The sequence below is a fragment of the Muscardinus avellanarius genome, assembly GCF_963383645.1.
Source record: "Muscardinus avellanarius genome assembly, chromosome: X".
Classification (NCBI taxonomy): domain Eukaryota; kingdom Metazoa; phylum Chordata; class Mammalia; order Rodentia; family Gliridae; genus Muscardinus; species Muscardinus avellanarius.
In genome coordinates this window covers 36,251,306-36,273,937 of record NC_137792.1, presented here as the reverse complement: position 1 = coordinate 36,273,937, position 22,632 = coordinate 36,251,306, and the positions used below count along the sequence as shown (strand labels likewise).

The window sequence follows — 22,632 nt, the reverse complement described above, 5'->3', positions numbered from 1 at the left end:
GGGAAGACTTCCCATTACCCTCCAGGTCTTAATAATTTAGTTGGTGAAATTAACAATAAGATTAACAGGGGAAAAGGTGTAAATTTTTGTACCAGAGACTGAACACTGGTACATTCTATCTCTGTGCTACATGCCTAGCCCTTTTTAATTTTTTTTATTTTGAAACAGTCTTACTAAATTGCTGAAATAAGTTACTGAGGCTGGCCTCAAACCTGCAATCCTCCTGTCTCAGGTTCCCAAGCACTGGAATTACAGGTATACACCACCACACCTGGCAAAGTGTATCAATTTATTACATACATAGGAGTATATTAGAATATAAATATGAATATTTAATAAAGCAGAAGTTTAGAAGCTTATATACCTACTTCACAGGAGAGGGGGAGGATATGGGCAACTTAGGGTACAGTATATGATTCAGGAGAAAGATAAATGGGTCCTTAGGAGACCAGGTAATAGTTTGTGACACAGTTTTTCTGGGTATGGTGTCAAGTTTGAGTTTCTTCTCTTGTAATACAAGTCAATCTTCCCTGGTTGATGAAACTCCTACAGAGGTTACTGATGAAAATTTCTTTCTTTTGGAGGATCCATTTTTGAGCTCCTGGGGAATGGGTGTTCGGAGAAAGCCTCTCATTGCATTTGATATTTTCCCTGTGCTTTGTGCTCAAAATAATCAGTTTGCTAAAGTGACATTTTGGGGGGTTGGCATTTCTTGAATTCCTTCAGCTTTGATCCATATAACTCATTCTCTAATAGGCCACATTCTCATAGCTAATACTTAAGTGTAAGTAAGAGTTGTAGCAAACACTTTTCCATGTCTCTGCTTATTTCATATTTGCTAAAATCCTAATGACCAGAACAAGTCACATGGCCGACTCCAGAACCAAGGGCTGGGAAAGAACACCCTAGATAGAGTGAGAGGGTATTTCAAAGGGTCAAGAGCATGGATACAATAAGAGGCAAATAATTGGCCCATCTTGCACCTTGTAATAATTTTAGCTTTGCAGTTTTATGTCAGACAGTTTATAGGGTGCCATGCTTCTTTAGGCCATCCTGACTCCTTTTTACAGGAAGATAAAGTCAGGATAGAAAAAAAGGTGCAAGTTGGTTCCATTCAAGCATCCTTTAGCTCAAATGAATAATTTGCATGTCTAGGACCTTCAACTGTTCCTTTCTTAAAGCTTCTGTTCCTAACCTGGGTGTTTATGAGAATTACCAGAAGAGGCTTTTGAAAATACAGTTTCTCTGTTTGGACCACTCAGAAATACTGGTTCAATTGGGCTGTCTGTGGGGCCTGGAAATACATGCTTTGAAATGGTTTCCCAAGTACTTCTGTGGTGTCCCGAAGTTAAGAATTAGTGTTTCAAATATATCTTCACTGATCTCATGTTTATGGATTTGGTTTACTCTGGTAATATGTCCGTTCATTCATTCCTTCTATAAATGTTTATTGGATACTTAACTAATGCAGAATTTTAGTAGGGGCTTGGCAAAGTGTGCTAATAGAAAAATAAAATTGGTCTTAATAACTTTTACTTTCACACATTTAAGCACCTCTTCAACTCCTGTCTTATAAGGATTTTAAACAAGATAGGCAGATTTTCAGGATTGCATTTACCTTGTGGAACTTAGGTTTTCTCTTCCAATGCATAATATTTGTCAGTTAGCTAAAAATAACTCCTATAGTCCCTGCTAGATATACAACATCATTGAAGCAGAAATATTATGAATTTAGAACAATCTAAGACCTCAGTAAATTAAATTAACGCATCTGTAAGAACAGCTGGTACATTCTGAACTAAGGAAAATGTGTGAGCTAATGGGTCACATGTCTCTTGACAAAGAAGTATATACCATGTCTATATCTGTCATCTTTCTTACATAAGCTTGGCCATTTGATGTGTTGGTACCTGTACATGTAGAGTTAGCAACAATAATCAAGGTTATAAAGTATTTAGTACTGTATTCTTATGTTTCAGATACCTGGCATGTAGTCTTATTTTTAAAATTTTACAACTTCCCTATGAGCCAGATCTATTATTAGACAGATTTTTACAAATAAGGAATATAAGGTTCAGTAATGTGCCAAAGAACTTATGAGTAGGAAAAATCTGGGACATAAATATTCTATTGACTAAGAAGCTCATATCCTTAGATAGTTGATTAAGTTCCTTCCTATGCCTTATCTGAGACCTCATCACCAGACCCACATTTCTATATTATTCCTAGTATACTACCATAAAGTGGTTGCAGATATGGATGGGCTTTTGTTAGTAAATATTGATGAGACTCAGAAAATGATACCCCAGAGTACCACACTTTGATATGCTGAGTACTTTGAACTGAAGAATACTGTAAGAGTCTCAGAAGTAAAGTCTAGATAAATGATTAGGTAAGCCCTCTCCCTGAAAATGGGTCATAAAGTCTAAAACTGTTACTCTAACCTTGGGCTGAATTTTCTTTGTAAGAGCTAGACATAAGGATATCCTCTAATTTGCTTTATCTAACAATAGGTCATAAGGCCACTATTATTGAAGGAGTCTTGCCATAAACCCAAGATAAAAAAAAAATGCCACACAGCGAGGTCAAGAAAACTCTAAAATAAATGGATTTTTTAAATTTAGATTTTTTTTCCTGGTAGATAGTATTTATTTTATTTTATTTTATTATTTTTAATTTTTTCTTTATTGAACATAAGTGGTATACATTCAAACTATACTTGGTGCCCTCTCCCCCCCCGCCCCTGTTTTCCCTTCCCGCCTCCCACCAAAGATTGTCCAGGGTAACCATGTCATATTCATAATTTTACACATATTTGGATGTAGACCCTCATTAATCAAGTTCAGTCTTCGTCCTTCCCTATCTTTCCAAAAAATAAATGGATTTTTCTGGGTCTCTCCTGCCATTCTTTTATTACCATTGGATCATATATTCTTGATTCAATCATTTTCCTACATGGCTGTCCATTCTTCATTGAATCTATGCGTAAAATCAAGCAATTTTCTCTGGATCTATTCTGAAAGTCCCTGTATTGTGTAAAACTTTAAGTAATTATGTTATAGTTTCTCTTGTTAATCTGGTCTTGACTCTTATGAGGTTTAGAAAATGATCAAAGTGTTACTGTTTCTATATTACTTACACAGAAGAATAAATTGTTGTAAGAATATTGATTTGTATATTATAAATAATAACATTATTAAAATTATAACATTAAAATAGATGATAATTTTTAGCTCTCATTTTGTATTTACACTTTAAAATATATTAATTTATTCCCATAATCCTTTAAAGTAAGGTCAATATTAGATCCTTTTTACAGATGAATAAATCAAGGTCTGGGGGAATAGTAGTGCTTATAAATGGTAATAAAGATTAATTTCCAGGCAATATAATGTCGTATCCCATGGTCACCACTACTGCAGTACTCTGCCTCAGGATCCTGACATATCTTTGAGATCCTAAGGACAAGAACATAGTTGGAGTACATGAAAAAAGTCAAACATAAAGCTAGGATATCATTAAAGAATCCTCATACTATTCTGCACCCTTTTATTCTTTGCTCTTTCTGAACGTTAGCTGTACTACTGAACTACAAACCCTAACCCTGGATATTGTGTTTCTAAGAGGAAAAGCCTCGAGAGAAAGAATGTTCTGTCTTGTGCGGTGGCACATGTCTGTAATCCCAGTGACTCATGAAGCTGAGTCAAGAGGATCACAAGTTCAAGACCAGCTTGGTCAACTGAGTGAGACCCTGTCTCAAAATTGAAAGAAAGACTTAGGTGTAGTTCAGTATTAGAGAACCCCTGTGTTGAATGGAGAGGGAGATAGGGAGGAGGAGAGGGGAGAGGAGAGAGAAGGGAAGGAAAGAAGGAAGGAAAATGTAGTTCTTCCACTATAACAACATGGCATATGGCTACGTATGCTGCCATCATATATAGGAGGAAAGGAAAATTCTGCTAAAAGGCAAGTTGAGTAGAAAACCCAAAAGATATGCAGAACACAATATCTCTCAGAAGATGAGTAACATTTGGAATTATTGATTCTAAAAATCATTTTAGACTTTTGTTATTTCCAGTATATTTCATCCATTTTAGAAGTCATCATATTGTTTAATTGGTATATTTACTTATATCAGATTTCCTCTTGCTCTCAAATTCCCAGGAATTTTTAAATCCAAAATCTGATGTTTTTTTTTAATCTAAATCCATTGTATGTCTTCCTCACATTTAAAGTCTCTTTGTTAACTGCTTCAGATACTTTGGAGGAATAATAAACATCTAGATTTCAAGATATCAAAAGTTTTGTGATTTAATTTCAACTTATAAGATGTGAAAAATTTTAAGGGTTTTTTTTGTGGTGCTGGGGATTGGATACAGGGCCTTGCACATGCTAGGCAACTGCTCTACCACTGAGCTATACCCCCAGCCCTAGGTATTTGTCTTTATATTAGTTAATATACATACATCTGAGGATACAGAAAAACCCAACTCAGTTTTTCTCACTATACTCTTACAGACTATATGGTATAAGCTTCTTACAGCAGGTATGTGTGAGATTTTTCCCATCATCAGGCAAGCAAATGCTATAGCAATGGACACCAGGTGTGTGTCCTTTAATTAAATTCAATTTTGACACTACCTATCTAGAAATAGTGTCAGCTCCCACATGTTGAGAATGAATTTCCAAGACTGCCCTTCTTCTCTGCAGATGCAAATTGCAAGCTCTAGGATGTTTTACCTGTGCTTCTAACTGGCCTGCTATAAATCAGGGCCTCCACAATCTCTTTCTTGGGTTTGATTAATTTCCTAGCACAGCTCACAAAACTCAGGGAAATATACATGGTACAGATTTCTTATAAAGGATATTATAAAGGGTACTAGTGGACACCAGATGGAGATGCTTAGAGTGCGGTTTAGATGGAAGGAGTAAAGTGCTTTCATGCCCTCTTTGGGGTATTCCCCCCTCTAGGAACTACCATGTGTTTAGCTCTATAGAAGCCCTTTGTACCTTTTGCTATTTTTAATGGAAGCTTCATTACTTGAACATGATTGATCAAAATATTGACCACTGGTGATCAACTTAATCTTTAACCCCTATCCCTTCCCCAGAAACTTGTAAGTTGAATCCCAAAACTCCCAACCATCTTTCCAATAATCAGCAAGCATTCTGACATTACCCACTTATCATTCTAAAGATTCCAAGAATTTTAGAAGTTATATGTCAGGAAATTGAGATAAAGAACAAATATGTGTTTCATCATATTACAGTGCATTACAGAAAATATAGATAAGCAAGAAATGATAAAGTGTCTAAGACCTTACAATTCAAAAGAAAACATTATTAATATTTATTGCATATTCTTTCAGATTTTGTATTTTATCATGCTATTTTTATTTATAATTTAAAATTTTATTTTAATTTTTTGATAATTATTTATACATTAAAGCATTTTACATTGAAACAACTGAATATTAGTGGGATCTAATTTTTCTTTAAATGGAAAAAATAAAGAAGTAAAAGTACATTTTATTTTCACCCCTTTCCCCTTATCTTACAGTTTTTTTTAAATAATCTTGAATAAGAAAACTATATTGATTACTTTATCATGTCTTTCAAAAATTGTTTGATATTTATTAATCAGTTAGCAATTTTGACATTAAAGAGGAATATTACTGATCTCAGTAGTAACAATAGTTACTCTGAAATCACAATTTTCCCTATTAGAGGTATTTATGATTCATGTCCATTTTTGGTTTTAGTTATTGTTTTGATACTAGGGATTGAATTAAGGAAACTTTCAACTCTGAGCTATAGCCTCAGCTTATTTGTTTGTTTGTTTATTTATTTATTTATTTATTTATTTATTTATTTATTTATTTGTGGTACTGGGATTCCTGGAAACCCTTCTACCTCTGGTCTACACTTCCAGACCAATTTTATACTTTTATTTGGAAACAGGGTCTCTAAAGCCAGGGTAGCTGGCTTTGAACCTGCGTGATCCTCCTGTCTCCACCTCCCAAGTGAGGGGATTACAAGCATACACCACCACGCCAAGCAGCTTTATTATTTTTAATTTTGAAACCATATCTTGCTAATTTACTGCACACTGGCCCTCTGGCCTTGAACCTGCAATCTTCCTGTCTCAGTCTCTCATGTATTAGGAGTCAAGTGTTCACCACCATGCCTGGCTTGTTTTTGTTTTCTTGTTACAGTTTTTTGGAGTATATCATTTTCCTGAAAACATTATTAGGGCTTCTTATGGATGAAATACATTCTAAGCTCTTTCATGTATGTGAGTGGTTTTCTGTTCCAGGAAGGATGGCTTAGCTAGGCTTTCACAATTTTGTTGATATTTCAGTATCTACTGATAATTATCATAACAAAAGAAAGATATGTTGTCAGCCTGACCTGTCATAATTATTTTACTTTAGGTTGCATAATTCCTCTTTGCCTGAATGATTTTTTAATCTTCCTTTTTAAACCTTTGTTATATCCTAGGAATTTTTTTTCATTGTGAAGTGAGAATTTCTTTATGTCCTCCTACTAGGTGGGCTATTCTGATCTAAAGCCTCAAGTGTTTCCTTTGTTCCTTCTATTGGTTTTTAATTATTGTTTACATCAGTCATGATTTCAGTAGCATAAAGATGATGAAATTCTCAAATAGAATATTTGAGTGGAGTTTAATGAATTACAATGCTTTGAAAGGTTGAAGGAAAATAAAGGGATACTGAGGCACCTAATGTGAAATAGTCCTGGATCAACTGACAATAACAGTATATTCTTAGCAACATATTACTAGAGTGATTTTGTCATTATATTAGCATCCTGGAGAATACTTACATAAACTGTGATGTTATGATGTCACTAAGTGATAATACTTTATGAGCCCACCATTGTATATATAATCTCTTGACTAAAATGTCATTATATAGTATGTGATTGAAGCTGGGGATCCATTACCACCTCTGGGTCTGAAAGGGTAGATAGAAAGAGTGGTTTCAGAACCCCAAATTAGCTTTGGGATACAGCTACCTCATAGAACTTAAGATAAGGCTACCTATATAGGACCTGTGCAATTCAGTAGAGGAACAAGAACACTGTTAACTGGAGCTAGCTATAGGAATAGATACGCTGGCTTTGCTCTCCTTTCATTTTTTTACAATTTCTGTGGGTGTCTTTCACAGAAGGAACATTCTAGTGAGCCCCTTGAAATCATCCATTCTGGTCAGCTCCTGATACCGAAGAGCAAGGGGGAGAGGTGCCCAGTGAATCTGAAGTGGGAGAACAGGATATTTGCCTGAAATTTCAACTATGTTTAATTTTCATCATCTTATTTTGTGGAAAGTATGGAAAAACACATATACTTGTAACTTTATTAATTTTATTCATAAATTTGATTTCTTTATCTTTTTATTTATTCTATTCTTAATTATTATGAAGGAAATGATGTTTTGTTTTACATTTATTTATCTGCTTTTTATAGCCTCTATTGTTCAATTTTGGTAATCCCAGCTACTCAGGAGGCTCAAGGTCAGCCTGAACAACTTAATGGGACCAAGTCTTAAAATAAAAAAAATAAAACCTTCTGGGGCTATAGCTCAGTGGTAGAGCATCCTTGAATTCAATCCCCAGTACTGCAAAAATAAATAAATAATTTATTAATTCTAGTTTTTACCTGAATATATTTAATCTAGTGTTTATATGATATTCTTTCTATTGGCACAGAATTCCAACAAATATTATTGAGGATATAAACAAACATATTTTATCTGTTAAATTTTCTGTGTGTGTGTGTGTGTGTGTGTGTGTGTGTGTGTGTGTTATTAGGGATTGAACTCACGATTGTTCTAACTTTGAGCTACTAAAGTTTGAGTTCTAACTTTGAACTCATTAAGTTGCTTTGGGCCTTGCTAAGGTGCTGAGTCTGTGACTCCCCTGTCTCAATATCCAAAGTTGTAGAATTACAAACATGTACCACCATGCCTAGCAGCTATTAACTATTCTTGATACAGTACTGTTTAACATGGTTAGACTTATTTTGAATTGCCAAGATAAGATGTTGAGGTGATGAGTCCGTTTCTCAATTCAGGAACTCAGGATTGGTAGGGTCCTTGGCTAACGTGACAGAAAATAATTTCAGCATATGCCAGTGAGAGAAATAGACAGAGGCTTATTTAGGGAAGTAGGAAATTCACATTTAAGGGAGAATGGAGACCATCTCAAGAGAGAGAAAAACATTTTGGGGGACTAAAGAGCTCTTTTTTATAGGGGACTTTCGTGGTGGATAGGTAAGAGGAAGTATGTGAAGATGATCTCGGTCTCATAGTTCCCGAGCCAGTTTAGGGTGTTCTAGTCATTCTTAGCGTCCTCAGGCTGTTTGAGGTCTTCATTATTTGATTAACTGGAAAGTATCCTAAAATTATGGGTTTCTAAAGGTAGTGTATCTGTCTTATTAACAGTGAATAGGGCAATCATAGTCTTTATCAGTGAACTCTAGGATCTACAGATCTCCCCAAAAATTGGGAGAGACAGGTATCTGAAAGAAAACTGGTTTGAGGTGTAAATTTTGAGGCACTTTAGTATTAGGTTCTTATATTAAAATTATATTTTACTTTCCCTTTATGTTCCTGTCTGACTTCTTTTTATCTATTTATTTCTTGTATCCTACATCAAAATACCCCATTTATTTTTTCCAGATTTTCCAGATATTCCAGATATTCCATATTATGTATTAAATATAGTATTTATTATACAAGTATTTCTAGATATTTATATTTTCCAGATTTTATTTTAAAAGTCCAGTGGTTTTCCAAAATGTCTCTGTTTTTTTAAATAGCCTTGGCTTTACTGAGGGAACTACAGGTTTGTCTAATACTCAACTTTGAGTTGCATTCTGTATCCAGAACCATCTATCTCCAGAAAATGAGAACATGAAACTGTCCTTGTTTATTGTAGCTATCTTTTGTTATAGGTTGAATTAAATTCCCTATAAGTAGTGGGAAGTGAGCTAAGGAGAGAAAGCCTCATGGCAGAAAAGTTAATTGAGCGCCAAATGATTTCTTCTCAGTGGCTGCATGTATGTGCCAGCTCAAACAGTCCTTTATAGGATTTAGATTGGTTTCAATGACCCTCCTCATAGCCATGTCATTCACACTAGGAACATGCTGTTTGTATGTCAGGACAGGACTTTCTTTCCCAGGAAGAACTTCTTTTCTGGGAAGAATCCTGGGAACTTGTGTAATGCTTGTTTTGTGTCAATATGGCTGGGCCATGGTGTTTTGTGATGTAAAGGTGCAATGGTATTTTTGGATATAGGTATTTTTGGAAGAGATTAACATTTGAATTGGTGGACTTTAAGCAAAAATGATTACCATTCACAATATGGGTAGACGTAATCCAATCAGTTGAGGAACTTATTAGAACAGAGACTGATGTGTTAAGTCAATTTTTCATCACTATAACTAAAATACTAGACAGTAACAACTTAAAGGAGGATAGATTTATTTTGACTTAGAGTGTCAGAGATTTCAGTCCATGGTTGGTGGGCTTCGTTACTTTAGGCATGAGGTTCGAGAAAATATCATGCTGAAGAGTGTGGCAGGAGAAAGTACTGCTACACTTGTTAGTTCAGGACAGTCAGCTCATGGCAGCCAAGAAGTGTGTGTGGAGCAGGGGGTGGAATAACATGATACAATACTCAGTGGCATGTCCCCATGGCCTACTTCCTCCAAGTATGCTCCACCTACTTATAGTTTCTACAACCTCTCAGTAGTCTAATCAGCTATCAATTTACTGATGAGTTCCTACTTCTGGACATTGCCACATTAGGGATCAAGTTTTCAATACAGGACTTTTGGAGGAACATTCCAGATCCAAAACAAACAACTGACTTTCTCTAAGCAAGAAGAAATTCTGACCCCATTACCCCTTTTGGGATCCAAGTAAATTTTTTCCCCTGGGCCATCAGCCTGCTGGACTACTCAGTAGGGTTTTGAACTTGCTAATTGCTATGTCCTGAATGTGTGTGTCTCCCTAAAATTCATACACTGAAATCTTAAGCCCGCAGGTAGAAAGTGATTAGGTCACAGGACTTTCATGAGTGGTGCTAGTGTTATATAAAAGAAGCCCAAGAGAAATTCTTCATTTCTTCTACCATATAAGGACATAGCTAAAAGGCACCATCTATGAACCTGGAAGTAGGCCCTCATCAGACAACAAATCTGGCATAAGTTGATTGTCTATTTTTTAACCCCTAGATATGTGAGAGAGAAATTTTGGTTGTATATATAAGCTACCTTCTTTATTATGTTTTGTTAAAGCAGGCTGAACAGACTATGATGCCAAGCTGGTACAATCGCATGATCACATTATTTCTTAAGAATAAATCTCTTGGGCTGGGGATATAATTCAGAGGTAGAGCACTTATCATGTACAAGCCCTGGGTTCCATCCAGAGTACCATTAAATTAACCAAAAATTAAAATACCCCCCAAACAACTTATATATGCTGATTCATGCCCCTTGTTTTATATTTTGTAACTTAAAAATACTATGAAGTTAATAATCACTAGCAAGTGTTATTTTAAATAATAATGGATGACAGATATTTTATCAAGATACTGAATTTTCAAGTATAAAATTAAATTTTCAAGTAAAAATATTAAAAAAGAAGTAATACTCATAACTATCACAGTTCTCATTTCTGCAGTATTCATGTGGGCATATGTTGGTATTTATAACTACTTTCTTTCACTCCCCATCCTATATTCCCTTTACCCTCAGCAAATACCTCACTTCACTTATTTACCTTGTAGGATGACCCAAAATTTTATTCCCGAAGGGTCTAGAACATTAGCAATCCTGCCTGAGGTGGCATGAAGTTTTCCACTAACATTAATTATAGGAAATGGGGCTATTAAGAAGTACCTTAAATAATCCCCTTGTTCCAAACATTCCTGTTTTTGCCTCCATTGTGAAGTAAAGACAACTGAGTTTTTCTCTAGCAATCAGAATTAACTACTCTAGCCAGACAGTAACTTCCCTCTCTGCTTCTTCATCTGGTGGCATGAGACACTCAGAGTGATTAGACAGTAGTCTCAACTGCCAGTTCAGGGATATCACTGTTGAATCCCCTTGTAAAAATTGTCCTCTATTTGGAACTAAGGTTCTTAGACCATGAGAACCTTAAGATACAGAAATAGAAAACAAAAAAATATGCAAATATATCATTAGAAGTAGTGGTGAGAAGTACCACTCCAATTTCCTTGCCTTGATTCCTGTATTTATGAATACCAGCTAGGAGAGAAACAGCACTATATATTGGATGCATATTGTTTTAGTCCATTTTGTGTTGCTATAACAGAACATCAGATGCTGGGTAATGCATCATGAAAAAAGAACGGTTACTTGGTTCATAACGCTGATGGCTGGAAAGTTCAAGCGGCATGGCACTGGTGTCTGGGGAGGTTATCCTGACTGCATTACAACTTGGCAGAGAAGCTAAAAAAGAAGCAAGTACATTCAAAAGAGATCATATAATGAAAGAGAAAGCAAGAGTGAGTGAATGAACCAAACTCCTTTTAACAACCTGCTTGCACAGACACCAGTCTAGTCCCACAAGACCTAACCATGACATACTCCCACAATGCAGTCATTAATCTCTTCCAAAGATGGTCTATCTGTTCTCCAAAACACCTCTTTAAGACCCCATACCTCTCAAAACTGTTTCATTAGGTACCAAGTCTTGACCTGTATCTTGGTGGTAACAAACCATATTCAAACCACAGAATTGATTTAGACCATATACAGTCTCCTAGAGAACCTTGCCCCAGTCCTGCAAGCTGTAACAACCTTGGTTGTACCATATCTGTGACTTCTAAAGGCCATTCCACAATTGTATTAAGCCATTTGCTTTGGAATGTTGGGGCACATGGTAAATTGAATGAATTCCAAGAGCATGGGCCCATTGATATACTTTTGTCATGAAGTGATTTCCTGATCAGGTGCAGTGCCATGTGCAACAACATGATTATGGTATCCGATAAGGCATACGTGAGTTAAGAGGTGATAGTTTCACTAGAAACCTTTTTGTACAGAGGAGGAAAGTTTATAACAGAGTGAATGTCTATTCTAGTAAGAACAAAATTCTGCCCCTTTCATGATGAAATCAACCTGTCACCAAGGAGCTGATTGACCATTCCAGTAACTGAAGCCATATTAGAGACTTGGTATGGGTCTTTGATGCTGGAAGAGTGGACAGGAAGCAGTGATTATAATCAGGTTGGCCTTGGTGAATGGTAGCCATGCTTGCTGAGCCCATGCAAACCTCTATCCCTGCTACCATGGCCACTTTGTTCACAGGCCCACTGGCCACTTAGGAGTGGCTAAAAATGAGATTGAAATATATACTTAGTATATAAAAATGTGAGCTTAATTGTGTTTTGCCAAAAGATTGTTGGCTTTCAAAGGTAAATCAGTGTACAGTAAACCATCTTATTAGTTATGAGTTGTATGTGGCTGCTCATACCAGTTCCTTTCAATAATAATGACTTGAAAAAACTACAAGTTTATTTTTCTCTTTTGTCAGATAAGTCTAAAGCTATTCAGTATATCACTGGCAGGGAAGATTTTTAATTGTCAGTAATACACTATTCCTCTCCTTTCTGCTGTAACACTTTCAGCAAGTGACTTCTCTCCTCAAGGTTTCCTAATGACCCATGGTGGCTGCTGGAGCTCCAGTAATTTCATTAAATTCAAGGTTAGAAAGCAAGGAGAAATGGGAAATGCAAAAGAACCATTCAACAGCTGTGTATTTCTGTTGGTCCATTTCCAAAATTCCTTCCCAATAACAACTATACTTTATCTCATTAAGCAGATTTTAGTCACCTGTCCAAATGTAGCATCACAGTAGGTTGGGAAATAACGTTTTTGTCTAGGTTTCATTTTCTCCTCTAATAAAGTTGAGATTTTCTTTTCAAGGATAAAAAGCACTTGGGAGGCTGAGACAGGAGGATTTCAGATTCAGGACAAGCCTCCGCAACTTAGAGAAGCCCTCAACAATTTAGTGAGACCCTGATTCAAAATAAAAAATAAAAAGACATGAGGTGTCTTTTTAAGACAGGAGGTAGAACACCCCTGTGTTCAATCCCTAGTATCACTGAATAGTAAATAAATAAGAAAAAGCAGAGTGAATATTATATGAGTAACTAGTGGTATAGCCTGTTTATTTTCTATGCACTGAAATCCATTTGAAATGGCAGGTGCTTCCAAGAATTCCTACTTTTTTTGCTATCACAGAATTGAAGTGGATCAACTGCCTCTACTCCTCTATATTTAGTTACTCAGTGGATATCTGAATCCAGCTATAGAATTTGGAAGGCTTTATTTGTTCATAGTTTCCCAACTGAAAATAACATGGCAATTATTGAGGGTTATTTTTTGTTTGGGTTTTACAATGATTTTTTTCCTCTTAGAACAAAAAATAGGTAGCTAAACCCAAATTGATACAAAAGCATCTCAGCTCTTTTCCCCTCCTGACCCCCACTCCCAAGAAACTTACTCTGCAAAGAGAGAGTAGAGACTAAAATGCCAGCTGTACCTATCGATAATAAAAAGTGATAAGATGAAGAGAGACTTCCCAAGCCAGATGTGACACAGGCCTAAATCCTAGTACTTTGAAGGCTGAGACAGCAGGATCACAGATTCAAGGGCAACCTCAGTCACTTAGTGAGACCTTCAACAACTTAATGAGACCTTCCTTCAAAATAAAAAATACAAGGCTGAAGGTGTAGCTCAGAAGTAGAACACCCCTGGATTCAATACCCAGCACCACCACAACATAACATAAAACAAAGAGAGACCCCCAAATCATCCTAGCTCAGATGAAATCATTTGTGAAGTGCCAAATCCTTTCTGAGGCATCTGTAAGAAGAAGGCTGCTGTGAAAGTATTTAAAAACTGCTAGCTGGGACAGCAGGGACACAGATCTGCTTACATTTTCTACCTCTTTCCTTCATTTATTAATTATGATAACAGAGCTGTTGTGAAGTCGGTCTTTAAAAATAATCATTCATGATTCACTTCCCTGTAGCTACCCTTTAAAAAAATAAACCTGCCTGAGCCCTTGGGTAAAGTCAGCTTATAGCCTGCATGGGTGTGGGCACAGCAACCAACGAAGTGTAATTTGCAGATGATCATGGAACATATCACTACTTAAAAATATTCCACAAGGAAAGGGCTCATTTGAGTGAATTCAAAGCTCTTTAAAATGCTCTCTTGAGAAGAAAACTATTTTATTCTAGGCTATTAGTCATTTCTACCTGAATATGAATTAATTATACCAGATACTTTCTGCCTAGCACCTAAATGAAAAAGTTGGTATCAGGAAATGAGGGCTTTGAAGGGACCAGTAGGACAAGCATTGAGTGGGAAACAGGCAGGAAGGGGTTACAAAGGGTTGTTAGTGGACTACAAGAGGAACAGAAAGAGTAGGGTCGTACTGTACACCCCATTTGTAGGGTAGAGGTATAGCAAGTGCTTCAGGCACCTAGAGGCTGAGTGCTAGGATGCTGAGAGTCTGCAAGGAGAATAAAGATGACTGTTGAAGAAGAGAGAGAGAAGTTAAATAGGAAGACTTTTTGTTTGTTTATAGTGATTACATTGATTTGACTCCCTCTTTTTGTCTCACTCCCACATAACATCTATTAGGTGGTATAGCAAATCTCACGAGCTCTATTTCCAAGTCTTCTCAGAATCCAATAACTTCACCCTATTTCTATCATTACCAACCTGCTCTCTTTATTTCAGTAGCTTCCTCAGTGGTCCTTCTGCTTCTTCTGTTGTACCCCTGACATTAGTTTGCCACAGAGTGAACAGAAAGGTTCTTTCTGACAAAGGTCAGGATGGGCTCAGTGGGACATGCCTATAATCCCAGCTGCTCAGAATGCAGAGAAAGGAGGATTGTAAGATCAAGGCCAGCCTGTGAAATTTAGCGAGGCTCTGTCTCAAAATTAAATAAAATAAAAGAGGCTGGGGTTGTAGATCGGAGGTAGGACCCTTTTAGATTCAATCCCCAGTACTGCAAAAACAACAACAACAACAAAAAAATGTCATGCCACTTGACTCAGAACGATCTAGTGGCTTGTCTTGTCTCTCAAAAAAGAATCCTCACTATGGTCTCTGATTCTGGCTCTGGATCTCTCTTGAATTCATCTCCCAAGTCTCTTCTCCTCGCACATTCTACTTCAGTCACTCTGGCCTCTTTGTTGGTCCTCTAACATGCCAAGCATGCCAACAGCTTCACTTGTCTGGGACTTTGTGTTCCTAATTTCCTTTCTCTAAAATGCTGGCATTTCTCTTCTAGAAATTCTCACTCACCCTCAATTCAAATCTCTGCTTCTAGGCTTCCCTTTACATGAACAGTCGTCAAATACTTGACCTAAAAAAGCACAGTACCAGCCAAATGCAGTGGTGCACACCTGTGATCCCAGTACTTGGAATACTGAAACAGGAGGACTGCAGGCTTGAGGCCAACCTCAGAAACTGAAAAATGCCCTCAGCCTAATGAGGCTTTGTTTCAAAATAAAAAAATAAAAGAGCTCAGTGGTAGACTTACACTGCCCCTTTTCAATCCTCAGAATCAGGAATAAAAATAAAAAGGGATAGCACCCTGACATGTTTGGGACAACTAGAAATATATGTACATTTGTTTATTGATTCATAATCTATATCCTTTCACTAGAAACTTTGTTTCTTGAAATCAGATTCTTTTGGTCATTTTATTTTCTGCTATCTAGTGACTACGCAAAAGAAGTCTAGCACATACCAGTGACTCAATATTGTTGGATGACTGCATGAGCTGCATGAAGCCTCAGGAATATTCTGGGAAATTTAGAGAAAAATATAAGATATTCTTATTACAAATGTAGCAAGTGGTTGGCATATTCTCCAGTCAAAGAGTGAAAGCTTTTTCTCTAACATGAGTTGATGTTACTTTAACCTCTGAGATAAACATCTCCATGGTGCATTTAAAACATCGACTATCACTCATTGCTGGAAAAATATTTCCATCCAATTACCTGGAAAAATATTTCCATCCAATTACCTATAACCTTCCCTAGGACAATTGTCAAATTTGCTTCTTACCATTAAATCTAGCTTTCTGTTAAATGTTTTGCTTTGGCTACAATTATTTTGAATATACAATAGTAAAATCTTTGTACCAGACAAATTATTTTCAACCTCATTAATAGAGAAAAATAATTTGCATTTATACATGACATACTTTTAATTTGAGGAGTTCTGAAGAGCTCCTAGATAGTCAATATGATTTTAAACCATTTAAACTCATAATTCCTTTTGCAGTTAATCTTTGTAACTACAAATTCTCGCACTAGGTTGATATTTTCATTTGAGTGTGGCTTTAGTTTGGATCCTGCTCTGAACAAATTATCTTATAGTGGGTTTGTATAGGTCAGCTTGCCTGGATTGAACTACATTTCCCATAATTCATTCTCTTGCTCATTTTGTATTTAGGTCAGCTACAAGGCAGCTTCTAGGGAGATTTGGGGGCTGAAAGGGAAGCAGCCATTTTGTAACTCACACATGGTTTTTGCAAATATATATATTTGCCTTAATGGTGAGAAGCAACAACTGGGCCTGTGTTTTTTATCTCTGCCCAAATCTGCTTCAGTTTTTTTTTTTTTTTTTACTTCTAAACCAAGTGTGTATGTTTAGCTTTGTGACAAAGCCCCCCCATCCCTTCTGCTGATTTCCCTCCTGGTGAAGGTCAGAGACAATTAAAACCAACACAGGTTTTAGTCCTTCCCTGGGGGCTCCAGCTTCAGCTTGTTGATTACAGTCTATTTGTGAACTTCCCTTCCTGATTGCTGTCCCTGGAGACTTGAAGCCTTAGCATCATATGTGAAGAAACAGCCATACAGAGACTACTACACAATTGCATGAGGCCAATTCTATGTAATTTAGAATATATATAGAATATAGCTATAGAATTTATATAGATGATAGGGATAGAGAGGCCACTGGTTCTCAAATGGAGATAATGTTGCCCCTCAAAAGACATTTGAAAATGACTGGAGACATTATTGGTTGTTATAACTCGGGGATGTGGAGGGGAGATGTGGTGGAGGTATTGAAATACTGGCATGTAGTGAGTAGAAACCAGGGATGTTGCTAAACACCCCACAGTTCACAAAATAGTCCTTCATCCCCAAATTATCCACCCTCAAATGTCAATGGTGCTACTGTAAAGAAATTATGATATAGATATAGATGTGTCCTAGTGGTCCTGCTTCTCTGATTAAATGATACAGGTTGTGGTACCAAGACTAGTGCCAGAGGAGTAGAATCTCGATTTCTCTGAATTGGCTTTGAATTTATGGAAATTGTTCTCTAATATGCTTATATACAAAAATGCTAATCAGTTTATTCCCAGTCATAAAGATGGCACTGGTAGCCAATAGCATGATATGGAAAGAGAAACAAAAAGAGGTATATAGAATATCATCATTGGACACTTCTGATCTAATGCTGATAGAAGGCAAAGCTCTGGGTGACCATGTATTGATGCCTTGGAACATTTTCATCAAGCCAAGGAGTATAATGGGATTGGCAACTGTATTAAAGGAAGTAGGGAAAAGATGAACTCAGGGATTTGAATTTTCACTTCTGTGTCACGAAGGACCTAGAAGCTTCTACGTCTTCCCTGAGAGAATCCATGTCTTCTGTAGCCACAGAGAAAGGTTTCCAAAAATCAAACAAAGAATCTCTTTCTGCCAATGGCAGAATAATAGAAACTAAATTTCCAGCCTTGAAGTATCTCTGTGAATGAAATTAAGCCACTGTTTAGCAAAGATTGAAATCTTAAAATTGGAATGAGGGCCTATGGGAATATCCTAATAAATCTGGGTATCTCTAACTGCAGAATTCTTTTGGGCCTTTTTGGCTAGTAGAAGGAGCCTTTTCTGACCTTTTTGAGAAGGTTAGCCTTCCTTTGCCTAAAGAACTTGTAATGTTCTTCACCGAGGTAATTGACTTGTGAGGCATTGATGATCCTCTTCAGTACCTACCCTTACCATCTATTGTTTCTTCTATATTTTTATTTGTGTATGTAGTAATAGAGATTGAACCCAGGGACATTTTACCTCTGAGCTGCACCCCCAGGTCTATTTTATTTTTTTTTTATTTTTAAACAAAGTCTCATTAAGTTTCTGAGGGATCACTCAGTTCTTGAGGCTGGCTTCAAACTTTTGATCCTCCTGTCTCAGCCTCCTATGTGCTTTTAGATTTATAACTAGATTCAAGTCTCAATAGGCCCCCAAGTGTCAAGTTCAAAGTTCAACCCATGAAGAACAGCTATGCACACCAAATGAAATACATGCTTTTTTAAAAAATTTGTATAGTCTAGAACTTGGGGAATATGATTAGGAATAAATCTTAAAAAAATATGGGGTCAAAGTAAAAGAAATAGTTTAGTCATATTAGGGAGAATTTATTATATATACCTATATTAGTAAGTTTGGTTGCCATAGAAAAACACCCAGAACAATGTAGATTGAAGTCCAAGATCAAGGCTCCCACAGGTGTGGTTTATGGTCAGGGTTTTCGTCCTGTTTTTCAGATATCCAACTTCTCTCTTTACGTGAACTCTCGTTTTGTGTGTGTGTGTGTGTGTGTGTGTGTGTGTGTGTGTGTGTGTGAGAGAGAGAGAGAGAGAGAGAGAGAGAGTAAGACAGAGAGAGAGATCTTGTATCTCTTCCTCTTATAAGGACACCTGTTCTGTAGGATTAGGACCTGACCTTTATGATCTCATTTCACTTTAATTACATCTATAAAGGTCCTATCTTAAAATATAATCACATTGGGCATAAGGGCTTCAATATCTAAATGTAGAAGGGAGGTAGATATGGTTCAGTTCATAACAAGGCCAGCTAAGTTTCAGAATCAGTGTTTAAACTTGAAATAAATATGACAGTTTACTTTGTTGGTTGGTTACCACATGGACCCAAAGGTGACCTACAGTGAATGAAATGGAAATGCCAGAATTGCCTGGGTTTACCATAGAGGAAAAATCTAAAGGCTTAGGAATACTGAAATGTCAGAGTGTCTTTATCCTATAAGACCTGATCACTCACCCTGAGAGGTTTCTTTTTAAAATTTTTGTGTTGGTGCTTGTAGTCATACATCTTAATGGAATACAAGATGGCAGAGGCATACATGCACACATCACCCAATTAGCCCTTACCCAAATTTTACCCCACTCCTTCCCCTCTCCCTCCTTCTCATGTTTGGCTTAATAATTGACTTTGAAATTTGTGTGAATATACATCATGTACATTAGGGAATAAGAGATTTCTGAGAATGTACCTTTCACTCTAATTCTTAGAAATAATTCTGTAAGGGGAACACCATCATTTTTGATGACCATTGTTCTGGCTATCACAGTAAGTCAGAAGCTACAGTGAAAGCTGCTATCATAGAAGTAGGATCTTTAAATACATTGAGAATGGTAGAATCCTAAGATGATAAGGGCCTAGCGGTAGCACTTAATATTTTTGGTGTGTGTGTGGTATTGGAGATTGAATCCAAGGGCATTCTACCTCTGAGCTACAACCTAGCTCTATTTTATTTTATTTTTTTTTATTTTGACACAAGGTCCTACTAATTTTCAGAAGGTCTTGGCAAGTTACTGAGGTTGGCCGTGTATCTGTGATCCTTCTGTCTAGCCTCAAAAGTGCTTGGATTACAGGTATGTGGCACTGTGCTTGGCTCCTTAATTACTTTTGACTTTTGATAATTGAATTGTGCCTTCCAAGAAGATAAGTTGAAATACTAACCCCTGCTACCTATGAATGTGACCTTACTTGAAAAGAGGGACCTTGACGATGTAATCAAGTTAAAATGAGGTCATAATGAGTTAGAGTGGTTCCTAATCTACTCTAAGATTTCCTTATAAGAAGAATAAAATTTTACATAAAGACACACAGGAAAAAGGCCATGTAATTACAGAGACAGAGGTTAAAATGATGTAGTTGCAGACTAAAGATTGTCAGCAACCACCATTTCACAGGAGAGAGGTAATAATACAAATTCTTTTGCAGAGCTTCTAGAAAAAAAATCCTTGATATCACTTTGATTTCCCACTTCAGCCTCCAGATTGTGAGAGAATAAATACTGCTGTTTTAAGCCACCCAATTCATTGTACTTTGTAAGGTGGTCCTAAGAAACTACTACAAAATTTCCAAAGACAACATGGATAAAATTATCATAGTTGCCAATAGAGATAAAGTAGTGATCAGAATAGTCTGCCTTAAAGTGATCTTGAGTAGTGTTAGAATTCTGTTCATCTTATACAGGTAAAATAAGAATTTAGTTACCTGGATTCCTGACCAAAGAAACTATGCTGTGATAAATGTGTGTTATTATAAAATACTATAGGAAGTTAATGCACACTTCTAGGCATTTAATAATCCTAAACTGTTGGTTTCCGGCAATTTCATAGGCTGGGGGAGAAATTAATGTTCAGAGCCTGTGAAGAATGAAGGACCCAACAAAACACCATAACATTTAAGCTGAGACCCCCAAATTCTTCTAATTTAAGAATAATACTAAATGGTAAATAACCCAGCCTTAAAAAATTACTGAAATTCAACTTTGAAGCAGTTCAATATCAGACAATAGGATACTTGATCATAACTGCCTTGGAGAAATGAAGGAAAAGCATCACTGAAGAAAGAAAACCTAATCTAGAACTTTAAATTGTCTATATAATTTTTATACTTAGTAATCATATACAGTGAAAATAGTCAGATATGCAAATAAACAGGAAAAATATTAGACAACAGAAACAGGTCTTCAGGAGATTAAAATATTGCCCTGGGGATTGAACTCAAGGACCTTGTACTTCTAAGCTATACTTCCAGCACTTTTTTAAAAAAATTTGAAACAAAGTCTCACTAAGTTGCTGAGAATCTTGCTAAGCTGTTGAGCCTGACCACAAACCTGTGATCCTCTTGTCTCAGCCTTCCAAGTACTGATTATGCCAGCATAATTGGTGTTACTATGGCCAGAGTTTCTAGTAGATAACTAGAAACTAGAAATAAAAAGAAATATAATGGAAACTTTATAATAGAAGTGGAATAACAAAATAACATTTAAGAGTAACCCAGATTCTGCTAGGAACAGACAAGCTTTTTAGAAAAAGTTATGCGCAGTGTGAGCATTTCACAAACTCCTAAGCCCCCCTGGCAGGTGTGAGGCAAGGATTTTACAAATGTTGCAGCAAAAATTCCTGCTGCCATAGTGGTAGGCTATCAAGTCTTAAAGGAGCTGCCGGAAGGAGGGAAAAGAGAACTTCAGAGAAGGCATGGCACCCAGAGAGTCTAAAAAGAGTGCTCAAGATAAGTCAGCTGGATGCCCTGAAACTAAACAATGCCCTGGAGCAGCTAGTTTGGTCCCCGTTTACTCAGTGCTTTCATGGATTTATGCCAGGGTTGTTTGTTCACTTCAAACCAGAAGTGAAAGTATTACTGTGGCTTTTTTATGGAGATTCACCATCTACTCCAAAAATAATATCCATGGGACAGTCAGGTTTGAATACTCAGTACAAAAACATTTTTCTTGAAGTAAAAACCAGAAACTCTGGTATGTTTTTGTACCATTTGTGGGAGATGATTAGAAGAATGAGGCTATGATTTGTTTCAAAACCATCATTTAGCATCATTTGGGAAAGTCAAACACTGTGTGAATTTTGTGGTTGGGCTTTTGAAATTGGGTGAGTTGATTGATTTATTTTCCTTTAAAGGGGAAAGTTTGCAATTTTGACAGAATATCTCCTAGGCATTAATTCTGTATTTTGCAAGCACTAAAACATCCATGAGGTTGGCTTTGAGTACATGAATAGGGAACTTTTTTGGCATGGTATTGCTGAGTTTCTGATTTTTCTCTGATCACTTACCAATATCCAGAAGTTGAAAGCCAAATTATCTTCATGATGTATCCCTCTTACTGGTGCTCCTAATAGTGATGGTGCATTAGCCACAAGTGGCAAAGAATGTTCTTTATGTGGAAAGTGGCCCACCATGCCTCACACCATAGGATGTGAGCACATCTTCTGTTATTACTGTATTCAGAGCAGTTTCTTATTTGACATGTACTTTCCTTGTCGTAAGTGTGGGACAGAGGTACACAATGTTCAGCCACTGAAATCCAGAACTTAGATGTCAGAGTGAATGCTCTTTAGGAACAAAATTTATCTCCTCTGAGAATAAAAGTATTATACTTACGTCCTTACTATTAATCATCCTAAGTATCACATTTAGGTGTCTTTTAGAAGGTTCCTACTTCTCACTCCTTCCCTTTTGTTCCTTTCAAGGCAGGACTAAATTCTAGTCACTGGAAATGTAGAGAATAATGGAGTTTTTGTCAGATGACTACTAAGAATGCTCCCTCATTTGGCTGCTTCCTAGAAAGAAGTGAGACTAAAAATAAAATATTTTGGAGAAAAATATCATTTAATCAAGAAAGTAGAAAAAACAAATGTATGGAATATATAGAAATGAAAGCATGGTAGATTTAAATATAAAAACATAATTATTTTAAATATAAAAACAATTAA

At 36.5% G+C, this 22,632-nt stretch overlaps 1 pseudogene across 1 annotated transcript in view; it reads left to right on the top strand.

The window, feature by feature from the left end:
* The window catches only part of LOC308278852 (peroxisome biogenesis factor 2-like), a 29,401-nt pseudogene extending 7,167 nt beyond the window's left edge, over positions 1 to 22,234 (top strand). The window contains exon 2 of the transcript in view: positions 21,267 to 22,234. The product of the transcript in view is annotated as a peroxisome biogenesis factor 2-like (transcript). The remainder of the gene's footprint in view (positions 1 to 21,266) is intronic.
* The last annotated feature ends 398 nt before the right edge of the window (positions 22,235 to 22,632 follow it).